The following is a 13554-nucleotide window of genomic DNA, read 5'->3' as shown; positions in this document are numbered from 1 at the left end:
TTTTTTTTTTTGCCAGTCCTGGGCCATGAACTCAGGGCCTGAGCACTGTCCTTGAACTTTCTCAAGGCTAGAGCTCTACCATTTGAGCCTCAGCACCACTTCTGGCTTTTTTTCTATGTATGTGGTACCAAGGAATTGAACCCGGGTCCTCGTGCATGCTAGGCAAGCACTCTACCACTAGGCCAAACTCCAAGCCCCTCACTTCTTTTTCTTACTTTTGATGGTTTGCTCAAATTTTAGGGCACTCTTTTTCCTCTTATTGTGAAAATTTACAGAATATTCAGAAGCCACTCAATTGCCAGTTTGAATCTTAGAGTGTTATATTGGAAGGCTAGTAACTGCATGGCGGACTCAAGTCTCAAATGCCAGCAGCCAGAAAACACACTCAATACAGTCAGGAAACAGGGTAGGGGTGACAGTAACAACAGGTACAATACCAGCAAGCCAATTCAGCTCTGATAGAGAGCTCTGATAGAGAGCTGAATTAGGAGGCATGGTGATGAGAAAGCACCCAGAAGACTGGACAAAGGACCCGAATATTGAGACACGTGGACTCGGGTAGAGCAGTGTGAGGTTGGAGCGTGGTTTCCACTTGAGGGAACTTCTTCCTTGGGCTGTGACCATCCGAGTAGGTTTGGAGAGAGGTAGCAGTAAAAGAGAACAGGCACTGGCTCCGTGGCGCAGTCCAGCCTTTCAGCTGCCGCCGGCTCCGCCTCCTCAGGCCCCGCCCCCTTCCCCTACTGGCTCCGCTCGCGCTAGCCCCGCCTCCCCACGCCCCTCCCACACCTCGACACACTTCTGCCTCTACAATCCCCGCCCACGTCGTGGCCCGCGTCTGTCCCGCCCCCAACCGGACTTCAATCACCCCGAAGCGGCGGCGGTGGACGTCTGCGGTATCCCCCACCCTGCCGTCTGGGAACGTTGGCGCATGCGTCCTAGGCAGCCTACCCGCTCCAATCCCTACCTCGAGCCCGCGAGCGCAAACGGACGGCGCGGAGGCTCCTGCGGCAGAGGCTGAGGCTGGACCCGGTCTGGGAGAGCGGCGGCGCATCCTGCGGGTGAGTTCCGGCAGCGGCCACCTGCGGGGACCTGGCGAGCAGCCCCGCCGGCTTGGAGAGTTTGTGAGAGCCTGCACTTCGCTGTCCCGACGCGTCCCCACGCGCGCTGGGGAAGTTCTCCGCGGCGGACCCCAGGTGGAAAACGTTGGGAGACGAAGTCACGAAGGTGTTAGAATAAAGCAGCCGAAAACGACCTCAGCGGGCCAGAGCCACCTCCCGGGGGGGCGGAGGAGGAGGGACCGCGGCGCCCCGGGGGGCGGAGGGGCCCGGAGAGTTACCAGTTTCTTGGGGACGAGCTCACCACCACGTAGTGGCGAGGCCTGACTTGGCCTGGTCACGGGAACCTTTTGTGTAGGTTCATTGCTGGGCCAGGTGCGGCCTGTGTGGAGCACGCAGGCGCGGGACACCCGCCCGTGGGGAGGGAGCGGGAGGGGGTAGACGGACTTTCTGGTTTAGATTAAGATTTGAGGTTGGGGCGGGGCGCTGGTGGCCCACGCCGGTAATCGTAGCCACTTCGGAGGTGAGCTCTGAGGATCGAGGTTCAAATCCAACCCGGGCAGGAAAGTCTGAGAGACTCTCATCTCCAATTAACCCTTCTCACACCCCAAAAAGGAAAAAACAGTGGCATTGTAGCTCAGAGTGGTGGGTCCAGGGTCAGTGGGTCATGCCGGGGAACAAGGGAGTTAGAACAGCAGATTTCCATCATAGAGTGTGGGGCTGTAACTGTCCGGATTCCAATCCCCCCACCACCCACGCACTTGCCAAGGCCGGCCCCAAATTCAGCGCTCTGCGTTTGTCTGTGCTTCTCTTGAGCACCCATCTGCCCCGTTCCATAGCCCTAGCGCTGGACACTGTACCCCGGTCCAAGTCTTACTACAAATTCTGGACTGTGAATGTGATCTAATCCTTTAGAAAGATTCACATTTTTTTTTTCTTTTGCAATGGCGCTACGTTAGAGATTTCAGAAAGGGATGAGGGAGTGTTTGAAAGCTGCTCAACTCTGGGCATAGGTCTGGAAATGAGGTTTGCTTTGAAATATGGATCTAAGTGACCCATCTTGTCCTCATGGCCATCTTGACATCTTAATAGATGTTGGAATTTTTCACTCAGTTCCAAGAATGCTAAAGGATTTTCTTTGATCTGCAGCTGCATTGTGGGTTGTTAAGCAATATAAGGGTAATAGTCTAAATTGCAGGTGTATCCTGAATTGCTTAGCACCAGGAAAGTTTTGTTACAGAGAATACTAGCCCTTGATTGTTCCCCCTAGATAGTGGAACACACTTTGCTTGTCCTCATACCATTGTGACATTTGCCTCGATGTGGCTTTTGCCTTTAGAAGCTCTGTAATAACTGCATTCAAGGCTGCAGGTTCTTTGGGGATACTAAAGTGTGACTTCTCTGTTTTTCCCCAATCATATAACAGCATCAAATTTGTATCTTCCAATAGTCATTAATTTCTGGGGACTCAAGAACTCTAGTTTGCTGTGCTGTTCTTTTTTTCCCCCTCTGCTATACCTGATAGGAATCTGCAACCCCCAAAATATGAGAGCCTACTTCCCCACCCCCTCCCCCAGGTGGCTGAATTCCCCAAAGCAGGTCACACCTGACTATGAGGTAAGGGTACTGTGTCAAATTGTCCTCATTACCATCTTGGCATCTTGATAGATGGCTCTTTGAACTGCAGCTGTGTATGGGTTATTAAATGCTACAGAGGTGATATGGTCATTCTCTGAACTGCTGACAGTGTCGTGAGTTATAGGGCTCCAGGAAAGGCTTGCTGCAAAGAACACTTGCTCTTCATTTTCCCCAAAACTGGTCCTTGATGCCTGCCCCGCCCCCAACCTTTCACTGGCTTGCTTTGCTTCTGTAAATCCTTGTTTGCTAGGAGGAGTTAACTCCTCCTACCAGACTGGAGGTTTATGACTTTATAAGCTTTGTGTTAAACTGTTCTGATGATGAGTCCACTTGCAGTTGCTGAAATATGGATAGCCATCTTGTCGTCATAACTATCCTGGCATCTTAATAGAGGATGGGGAATTATCAGCCAGTTCCAAGAACTCTAGAGGAGATAGAGGACTTTCTTTGATCTATAGCTTGTTATAGATTGTTAAGAAATCCATAGGTGACATTTTTTTTTTCCAGTGCTGGGGCTTGAACTCAGGGCCTGGGCACTGTCCTTAAGTTTTCTCAAGGCCACAGCACCACTTCCTGCTTTTTCTGTGTACGTTTAGTACTGAGGAATTGAACCCTGGTCTTTGTGCATGCTAAGCAAGCACTCTACCACTAGGCTATGCTCCTAGTCCATGGTGATATTCTTTTAATTACTGGTGTGTCCTGACTTCCTGTGCTCCAGAGAATAGCTGTCTTTGTCCTTGTTCATTCTCACTGTAGGATGACATCTGCTTTGATTTTGTTGTTGTGATGGTTTGCCTTTTTAAGCTTTGTTTTAACTGTATTCAGGGCTGCATGGCTGCTTGAGTCACTGGCTTTTTTTTTTTCCCCAGTCCTGGGGCTTGACACTCAGGGTTTGAGCACTGACCTTGGGCTTTTTTTTTTTTTTTTTTTTTTAACCTCAAGGCTAGTAGTGGTCTGCCACTTGAGCTTCAGCACCACTTCCAGCTTTTTTCTATTTATGTGGTACCGAGGACTCAAACCCAGGTCTTCGTGCATGTTAGGCAAGTACTCTACTACTAGGCCAACTCCCTGCCCTGTCCTTGGGCTTTCTTAAGGCTAGAGCTCTACCACTTGAGCCACAGCACCACTTTTCGGCTTTTTTATGTATGTGGTACCAAGGAATCAAACCTGGGTCTTTGTGCATGCTAGGCAAGCACTCTACCACTAGGCCAAACTCCTAACCCCCTCTTTTATTTTTAACTGTAAGGTTTTTTTTATTGTTGTTGTTTTGTTTTTTTGGTACTGGGGATTGAACCCAGGATGTTACACTTGCTATGCAAGCACTATTTCTAGCCCCAGTCACTGGCTTTCTAGTAAAGACTCCTGATTCAGCCTCTTAAAGTGGGGCTTCACTGAATCTCACTGATCACATTCCTATACAGCAAAGAGACCAGGACCTGTTCAGTGAGTTTCCGTAACAGGTTCCTGGAACCAGGCTTAAGTCCTTCCACCCCACGCCACCTCTCTGTCACTTGACTCTCCTCAGGTCACCATGGTGTCCCTCTTCAACTTTCCATTAATGTGGATCTGATCTATTGAGGTCATTTTCTGCTTTTAATTCTAATATCCTAGTGACTCCTTTCCTAACTGTATGTAGTTTATTTACTTGGGAAAAACAAACACTGTCTATACTAGACTTCTAGTGGAGGGTCCTGGAGAAGGGCAGAGGAGGAAGAGAAAGCATATTAGACAAATTTTAATGCATTGTAGATACTGAGTATGCATTTAGTGATGAGGGGATGGAAACACAAAAAGAACCATTTCTTCTTCTTTTTTTGCCAATCGTGGGGCTTGAACTGTCCTTGGGCTTTCTCAAGGTTAGAGCTCTACCACTTGAGCAACAGCACCACTTCCAGTTTTTTTCTGTGTATGTGGTACCAAAGAATCAAACCAGGGTTTCTGTGTATGCTAGGCAAGCACTTGTACCACTAGGCCAAACTGCCAGCCCCATTTCTTCTTCTTTTACAGTGTATCCCCAGAAAGATTTCAGCTAGTGTGAGCTTTCTGCAGTTTGTTCATGCTGAGATGAATATCACCAACAGCAGCTGCAACTCTGGCCCTTCAAAGTACACAGGAACAAGAGAAGATAGTGATGCTGGAACCCAAGGAAGAAGATGAGTCTTGGGAGTATGAAGCTGGGCTACCTGAGAAGTACTATCCCAATCAGGAGATCTTTCGCCTGCGCTTTAGGCAGCTTTGCTACCAGGAGACTTCTGGGCCCCGGGAAGCCCTGAGCCAGCTGCGGATACTCTGTTGTGAATGGCTGAGGCCAGAGAGACACACCAAAGAGCAGATCCTGGATCTGCTGGTACTAGAACAATTCCTGACCATCTTGCCCATGGATCTGCAGGCCTGGGTACAGGACCGTCACCCTAAAAGTGGCGAGGAGGCTGTAACTGTGCTAGAGAACTTACCAAAAGGACTTGAACCAGAACTGCGGTTGGGAAAGGGTTTGGTGCAGGCTGGACCAAGGCGGGGAAGGGGGCTGCCAAGGTAGCACAGTATGTATTTTTTTTTCCCCTCTTTTTGTGGGTCATGGGGCTTGAACTCTGGGCCTGGGTGCTGTCCCTGAGCTCTTCAGCTCAAGGCTACTACCCTACCCTTGAGCCAAGCCCCATTTCCCATTTCTAGAAGTTAACTGGTGATAAGGTCCTTTTGTGCCTGAACTGGCTTTGAACTTCGATCCTCAGATCTCAGCCTCCCGAGTAGGTAGGATTACAGGCGTGAGCCACATTGCCTGGCCTATTGTGTGTTTCTGTCTCTGTCTTTTCTGCCTGATGAATGAGCAAGAGGCTCTGTAAAGTCTCCTCGGAAACTTTGGTCTGATACCTTGCAAGTTCCAGGGCCTGCCCATGTTCGTGCCCAGAAAGAGCCATGGGAGACGTCATCAAACATGCATCTACAATCTAGGGAAACCCATTGTGAACCTCAGGATATCCAACCCATCCAACTGAAGTGTGAATATGAGGAGCCCCAGCCTTTCCCAGAGAGTGGTGAGCTGCAGGTCAGTATGGGAAGAGAGGCCACAATGTTTAATGCCATATAAAGAACACATAGTAAGTGAATGTTTGCTCTGATCATCATGACCTTATTATGCTAAACTTTTTAGACCTAGACTGTCTCATTACCCATAAAATTAGGAATAACGAACCTACCTTGGTGTAGATCAGTGATAAGAGTACTTAACTGACATTTGAGAGGCCCTAGATTCTATCTCCCCTTACTACAAAATAAAAATAAATAATATAGCGGGGCAGTGGTGGCTCACGCCTATAATCCTAGCTACTCAGGAAGCTGTGATTTGAGAATCACAGTGCAAAGCCAACCCTTGCACAAAAGTCTGCAAGACGCTTATCTCTAATTAACCACCAGAAAACCGGAAGTGGTGCTGTGATTCAAGTGGTTGAGAGCCGTGAGCTGAAGAGCTCAGGCCCAGAGTTCAAGCCCCATGACCGACAAAAAAATCATAATAACCCAACTTAAAGTAAACACAACCTAAAGTAGCTCTGACTATAAAGGCTGCTGGCTTGTGTTTCTTAACTTTAAAAGGAGCACTAATCAAATGCTGGTGGCTCACACCTGTATTCCTAGTTACTTAGGAGGCTGAGATCGGTAGATCCTGGTTCAAAGCCAATTTGGGCAGGAAAGTCTATGAGACTATTATCTCCAATTAACCACCAGAAAAGCAGAAGTGGTGCTGTGGCTCAAAGTGATAGCTAGCCTTGAGCAAAAGAACTCAGGGATAGCACCCAGGTCCGTGGCCTGGCCGGCATTATTTTTCAAATGATACAGTTTTAGTGTTCCATTCTGGAAAGATGAGATGGAGGGAAGAACAGACCATGTAGGGGAAAGGGAAAAGACCCTGTACGCCAGGGGATGAGGTTTCATGCCTGTAATCCCAGATACTCAGGATCTGAGGGTCAGAGTTCAAAGCCAGCCTAGGCAAGAAAGCCTGCAAAACTCATATCCAGTTAACCACCAGAAAACCAGAAGTGGAGCTATGGCTCCAAGTAGTAGAGCCCTAGTCTTGAGCAAAAGAGTTCAAGTATGGTCACCAGGTTGTGAGTTCAAGTCCCACAACTGATAAAAAAGAACCCCCTTACTTAGGCCTGTCACCAAGAGATAGTCTCTAAGTAAATCTTCTGCTCTTGGTTATATGTAAAATCAATATTCTGGAAATGGAAATTCTAATCCAAACATCATTTCTCCATATGTCTAGAACAAGTATACTTCAGTTTTCCGTCACTTGGCCCAGAACCCAGACATGCAAGATTATTGCCACAGCTATTCGTACCTAAAGAAGAACCATAGGTGTTCCCAGAAATTCTCCCCACCGACATCTCAACAGTTAAAGTTACCTCAGAAGTAGAGATCACCTTAAAACGGCAGCAGCAGAGAAGCCCCAGAGCAAAGAGACAGAAGCAATCATCTGCTCAGAGAACAAGCTGCAGACAGGTAGTGGTCACCCCTGAGAAAATTCGTGCCAGGAAGAAAGACTGTCAAGGCAGTAAATGTGGGAATGCCTTCTCTTATAGCTCTCCTCTTGCAGTCCACCAGAGAATCTATCCTGGAAAGAAACGCCATCAGTGTAGTGACTGTGGAAAAATTTTCAACCACAGATCAAACTATGTCCAGCATCATAGAATTCATACAGGAGAGAAATCCTATGAATGTAAGAAGTGTGGCAAGACTTTCAGATTGGGGACCCATCTTGTTAAACATAGAGGGCTCACTCAGGAGAGAAACCCTACAAGTGTCATGAGTATGGGAAGGGCTTCAGCCAAAGCTGTTATCTAAGTCAGCATCTGAACATTCAGTGGAGAGAGGCCCTTTCTCTGTGGGGAATGTGGGAAAGTGTACCGATGGAACTCGGCACTTCTGAGACATCGCAGAATTCACACTAGCAGAGAGCCTTCCCAGAATGCTTAAGATGGCAGCGTCACCAGACAGACTTGTGCTTTTGTCTAGGCACCTTCAGGCTTTTCTTGTCTTTCTGGATTTAGGTAAAATGGTTTCTACCTGCTGTTAGTCTGCCTGGGAGAAATGGCCCCTCCCTTGGCTCCCACCCCATGCACCCTAAAAGTCCCTGCCCAGCACCTGTAACCCAGGCAACTGGCATGCCTGGGGTTGGTGGGAGATCCCCCAGACTCTGAGGTCATTTCCCCATCCTCTGAGATCACCTTTGCTTCCACTGAGACCACAAATCTCTCTTGCTCCACCCAACTCCATTTTGTGTGGCTGGAGGTTTGTTCCCACCCTCTCTCAATAAACCCTCTTCTTTTGCACCACGTGGGAATTTGCTTTTAGCAACTTTGCTTCTGGCAACCCTTATACCTCGTGTCTCCTGTCACATTATGTTCCTTGATTAACATGAATGCATCAATTAGGATGCCTTTGGCTGTACATGATAGCTACAGTGTGCCACTTCCCCCTTCTGAAGTCACCTTGGGCAGGTTCTGACTGTCCCAACAGTAATGTAAGGACAAGGATATGTACTTGAGAGCACTCTGTGCCTGGCAGAGAAACTGCGTAATAATGGTTATTAGCATTTTTTGTGGATGGATCTTTGTTCCTGGCCCTTGCTTAGACCCATTGACTAATCAAGTGATGTGTCCTTGGGCAAAGTCACATCTGCCAGTGTCCAGGCAGAATGAGGTATTTCTCTTTCTCTGTATATGTGCATATATAGTATATAAATATATTTATATAGTGTATAATTGGGTTAGCTGTTAAGCAGATCTCTAAAGAATATAGGTGGGCCAGGAGTTTGGCCTAGTGGTAGAGTGCTTGCCTAGCGTGATGCTGAGGCTCAAGTGGTAGAGCTCTAGCCTTGAGAAAGCCCAAGGACAGTGCTCAGGCCCTGAGCTCAAGCCCAGGACTGGCAAAAAAAAAAAAAAAAAGAATATAGGAATAGCTCAGTGCTGGTAGCTAACATCTGTAATCCTAGCTACTCAGGAGGCTAAGAGCTAGGTTCAAGGTATCAAGGTTCAAAGCCAGCCCAGGTAGGAAAAGTCCATGAGTTTTATCTCCAGTTAACCACCAAAAAGTCAGAAGTAGAGCTGTGGCTAAAGTGGTAGAGTGCTAGTCTTGAGTAAAAAAAAAAGCTTAGGGACAATACCCAGGCCTTGTTCAAGCCCCAGTACCAGCACACACAGATATATACCAAAAAAAACAAAATTATAATGTTGGGATGGGAAATAGCTAAGACTTTTTTTTAACAAGTCCTGGGACTTGAACTCAGGGCCTGGGCACTGTCTTTGGCTTTCTCAAGGCTAGCACTCTATAATTTGAGCCACAGCACCCCTTCAGTTTTTTTCTGTATGTGGTACCAAGGAATTGAACCCAGGGCTTTGTGCATTCTAGGCGAGCACTCTACCACTAGGCCACACTCATGGCCTGTTTATCATTTTTGCTTATTTTATAATTTTAAGTGTGTGTGGTTTTTGTTTTTTTATCATGGGGCTTGAACTCTGTGGTAGTGAAAGAGAAAACAAGCATGGAAAGACCATGAGCAGTCTTTTTTTCTTTTTTTGCCAGTACTGGGGCTTGAACTCGAGACTTGAACTCAGGGCCTGAGTGCTCAGGGCCTTGGGCTTTCTCAAGGCTACAGCTCCAACACATGAGCCACAGCACCTGCTTTTTTTTTTTTTTTCTATAGGTGCATAGTACCAAGGAATCAAAATTGGGTCTTCATGCATGCTAGGCAAGCACTCTACCACTAGGCCAAACTCCCAGCCCCTCTGAGCAGCCTTTTAACATCTCTGCACTTCTGCAACCCAGTGCTGATGGTTAGGTAAAGAGAGTTTTGGTCCCTGAAGGCATAAATCAAGACTCTGCCCAACAGGTAGAGAATCTGTCTATTTTGACTACACATCTGGGGAAACATCACTAAAGGGAAATACAAAATGTACATGTCAGGCAGGGATTTTTTGTGTGCTGCTTCTGGAGGTCCAACTTGGGGCCTGGAAGCTATCCCTGAGCTTATTTTGCTCAAGGCAAAAGCTCTACCACAGTAATTACAGCCCCATTTCAGGCTTTTTGATGGTTAATTGGTCATGTCTCACAGACTTTCTATCTCAGTCTGGAACTTGTAACTTTGTCTGCCCTGCTGGGCTCCCACCTCTGCCTAACTGCTAAATCTCTGTCACTTTCTGCTGGGCTTTTGCCCAGACTCCAGCTGAAGCTCATACCCTGTACCTTCACTGAGACAGGTTTTTTGTTTGTTTTTTTCCTTTTCTTTTGGCTGAGACAGGTTATTCTGACACGAATTCACTCCAAAATCTGTGGGACAGGGGCTGGGAGTTTGGCATAGTGGTATAATGTTTGCCTAACATGCACAAAGACCAGGTTTGATTCCACAATAACAACATACATAGAAAAAAAAAGCCAGAAGTGGAGTTGAGGCTCAAGTGATAGAACAATAGCCTGAGAAAGCCCAAAGACAGTGCTCAGGCCCTGAGCTTAAGCCTCAGGACTGGCAAACAAAAAAAAATAGGTGGGACATATACTAAAAGTTATTATGGGGGCTAGGAATGTGGCTTAGTGTTAGAGTGCTTGCCTAGCATGCACAAAGTCCTGGGTTCCATTCCTCAGTGCCACATAAACAGAAAAGGCCCAAAGTGGTTCAAGTGGTAGAGCGCCAGCCTTGAGAAAAGAAGCTCAGGGACAGTGCCCTGAGTTCAAGCCCCAAGACTGGCAAAAAACAAAAAAAGTAGAATTACAAGCCTGGTGGCCAGTAGCTCACACTTGTAATCCCAACTATTCAAGAAGTAGAGAATGATGAGAAGGGCAGGAAATAGTCAAAAATCCAATGTACATCCTGCAAAATTGAGAGGGGGAGGGATGGGTGAGACAGTTGAAAGGGTGACACTGATCAAAATATATTGTATTCATTAACAGCACGGTAAAATGGCAACTTCTTTGAACAAATACCTAAAGACTAAAAAGAAAAAGAAGGGAACCAGGTGCAGTGGCTCACGTCTGTAATCCTAGCTACCCAGAGGCTGAGATCTGGGGACCAAGGTTCAAAGTCAGTCCGGGAACTAAAAAGTCCAGGAGACTCTTACCTGCAAAGAATCACCAGAAAACCATGGCTCAAGGGGCAGGGCGGTAGCTTTGAGCTGAAGAGCACAGGGACAGTGCCAAGGCCCAGAGTTCAAGTCCCACCACTGACAGGAAAAAAAAAAAAGAGGAATAAATGCACCCTGCATTTGTAATCATCCTAAAGGAAGAGGTAAGTCAACCAACTCTTGCTAAGAGTTTGTTGGTGCCAGAAATATCTGGAAGGTTATGAAACTGTTCAATCAATTGCATAGCCCTTCCAAGCCAAATGTAGGTAAGTAGGGAGAAACCTAATTTGAAGACAGAATAAGTTCATTTAGTGAACAGTTATGGTTCTCAAGGATTTGATTTAAATTCATTATATTCAAATCTATATTCCAATTCACAATAAAAAGCTGCAAAGGGGCTAGACACCAGTGGCTAAAATCTGTAATCCTAGATACTTAGGTGGCTGAGGCCTGAAGAAGCACAGTTCAAAGGCAGCCCAAACAGAGACTGTTGAAAAGACTCCATTTCCAATTAGCCAGTAAAAACCCAGGCTGGAGGCATGGCTCCAGTGGTAGAGCTCCAGCTGTGAATAAACAAGCCATGCAAAATTTTGAGTCCCTTAAGTTCAAGCTCTGGAATGGGCAAAAATAAGTGTGCAAAGAATTTCATATAAGGCAGTCCTATTCCATGAAAGGCATAGTGGTGAAACAAACTAGGATTAGAATGGCAGCTCTAGAATCTACTTACTACGTTTGATCACTGGCAAATGACTTAACTAACATTAGCTGCTACCTCCATCTATCTTTTATTTTTTTAGGGGGGAGGGGGAGTGTCATGGGGCTTGAACTCTGGGCCTGGGCACTGTCCCTGAGCTCTTCAGGTCAAGGCTACTGCCCTACCCCTGGGTCTTGGTGCTGTCCCTGAACTCTTCAGCTTTAGGCTACTGTCTACCCTTGAGACACAAGTCCACTTCCCCTTTTCTAGAGATTAATTGGAGATAAGAATTTCCTGGCTGGCTAGTGCCTGGGCTGGCTTTGAACCTTGATCCTCAGATCTCAGCCCCCTGAGTAGCTAGGATTACAGGCATGAGCCACCGTGCCCCGCTTCCATCCATCTTTAAGTTGGAGTAATATCCACATTATGATGGTCACCATGCAATGCTATAAATTAACAAAAATCAACTGAACATTTAAAACTGGCTGATTTTATGACATGTACATCGTATCTCAAAGACCTTTTTAAAAAAACAATACATCACCAAATGCTGTGAAAACAAATGTAAACTGTCAGCATAGTGCCAGGCACACAGTTAATAATAAATATTAGTGATTATTCATAGTGTTGAGATTCAGAAAAATAGAACAATGAAAATATATAGTTAGAATTTTTTAAAAGGAAGGACTTACTGAGCTGGCTGAAACATAAGGTCAGCTCCTCTCTTGTTACCAATGAGATCAGATGGTAGCCCGTAGGGGGAGAGAACCCCACTCACTGTACCCCTCCCAGGCCACATACACTGGCCAGCAAGAGTCCCACTAGTGCAATCCCTACCACCACCCACAGTCTCAAAGATGGAAACATGGGAAATGGTTTCCTTTAGGAAGGACTAACCCACAGAGCAGAGAACATGTAGGGATGTTGAAGAGGTCACTTGGTAAGCCATGAGAGTGTCCCATAGGGGTCTACCAGCTAGGATCTCAGGGATGAGGGCCAGGTCAGGTGAGCTGAAGTGCTCTGGCAAGGATCTGTGAGTCAGGTGAACGGATTCATCCAGGCGCCCAGGTGCCTGGTGGTTGCGAAGCTGCTCCATCCTCTGCTACTTTCACACTAGATCTCTGAGCAGCTATTGGTGCTGGGACCACAAGTGAATCCTGCAGAATTCTTGGGAACAGCAAGCAATCTGAGCAATCTACAGGTAGGGATAGCCACTTAAGAACCTTTTCTAGCTGGGCGCCTGTGGCTCACCCCTGTAATCCTAACTATTCAGGGGGCTGAGATCTGAGGATCACAGTTCAAAGCCAGCCTGGGCACTAGAGTCCATGAGACTGATCTCCAATTAGCCACAAGTGGCACTGTGCCTCAAGTGGTAGAGTGCTAGCCTTGAGCTGAAGAGCTCAGGGATAGCACCCACGCCCAGAGTGCAAGCCCCACCACTGACAGACACAGACACAAAAGAACCTTTTCTACCTCAAGTGTTTCCGATCTCCTTATTAGACCAGGAGATAATTGGCTCTTCCAAATTCTAAGGCTTTCATTCACAATCCTGAAAATGGCTGGATCAATGTCTTTGTTTCTGACACCCTCTTCAGATGAACGGGAAGCCTAGCGCAGACATGTGCTTCCTGCTTTTCCATTGATGCTGCCATCTTTGTTGTTGTTGGGCTGGCTCTGTAACTTTTCCCTCTCCAGGCTGGTGCTCTGTCCTTAGGCCATAGCTCCTTGTTCAGCTTTTTGGTGGTTAGAGATTTTTCCTGTCCACACTGGCTTTGAACCCCCCAATCCTTAGATCCCCCCTCCAAGCCTCCTGAGTAGCATGCCTGATTACAGGCATGTGCCACCAGTGACCAGCACATGCTGCTATCTTTAAGGGAAGTGCAGATCATAGCTGGAAGATTTTGAAGCTAATGAAAGCTTATGAAATTCCTCCAAAGATAAACAAGTGGGGGCCGGGAGTTTGGCCTAGTGGTAGAGTGCTTGCCTAGCATGCACAAAGACCCGGATTCGATTCCTTGGTACCACCTACATAGAAAAAAAAGCCAAAAATGGCGTTGAG

At 46.9% G+C, this 13554-nt stretch overlaps 1 pseudogene; it reads left to right on the top strand.

Moving 5' to 3' along the window:
* Positions 1–4764: 4764 nt before the first annotated feature.
* On the top strand, positions 4765–8017 carry Znf232 (zinc finger protein 232; annotated as a pseudogene).
* Positions 8018–13554: the final 5537 nt, after the last annotated feature.

Source organism: Megascapheus bottae, chromosome 17 (assembly GCF_031878675.1).
Source record: "Megascapheus bottae isolate mThoBot1 chromosome 17, mThoBot2.hap1, whole genome shotgun sequence".
NCBI classification, from domain to species: Eukaryota; Metazoa; Chordata; class Mammalia; order Rodentia; family Geomyidae; genus Megascapheus; species Megascapheus bottae.
This window is presented reverse-complemented; position numbering and strand designations above follow the sequence as displayed.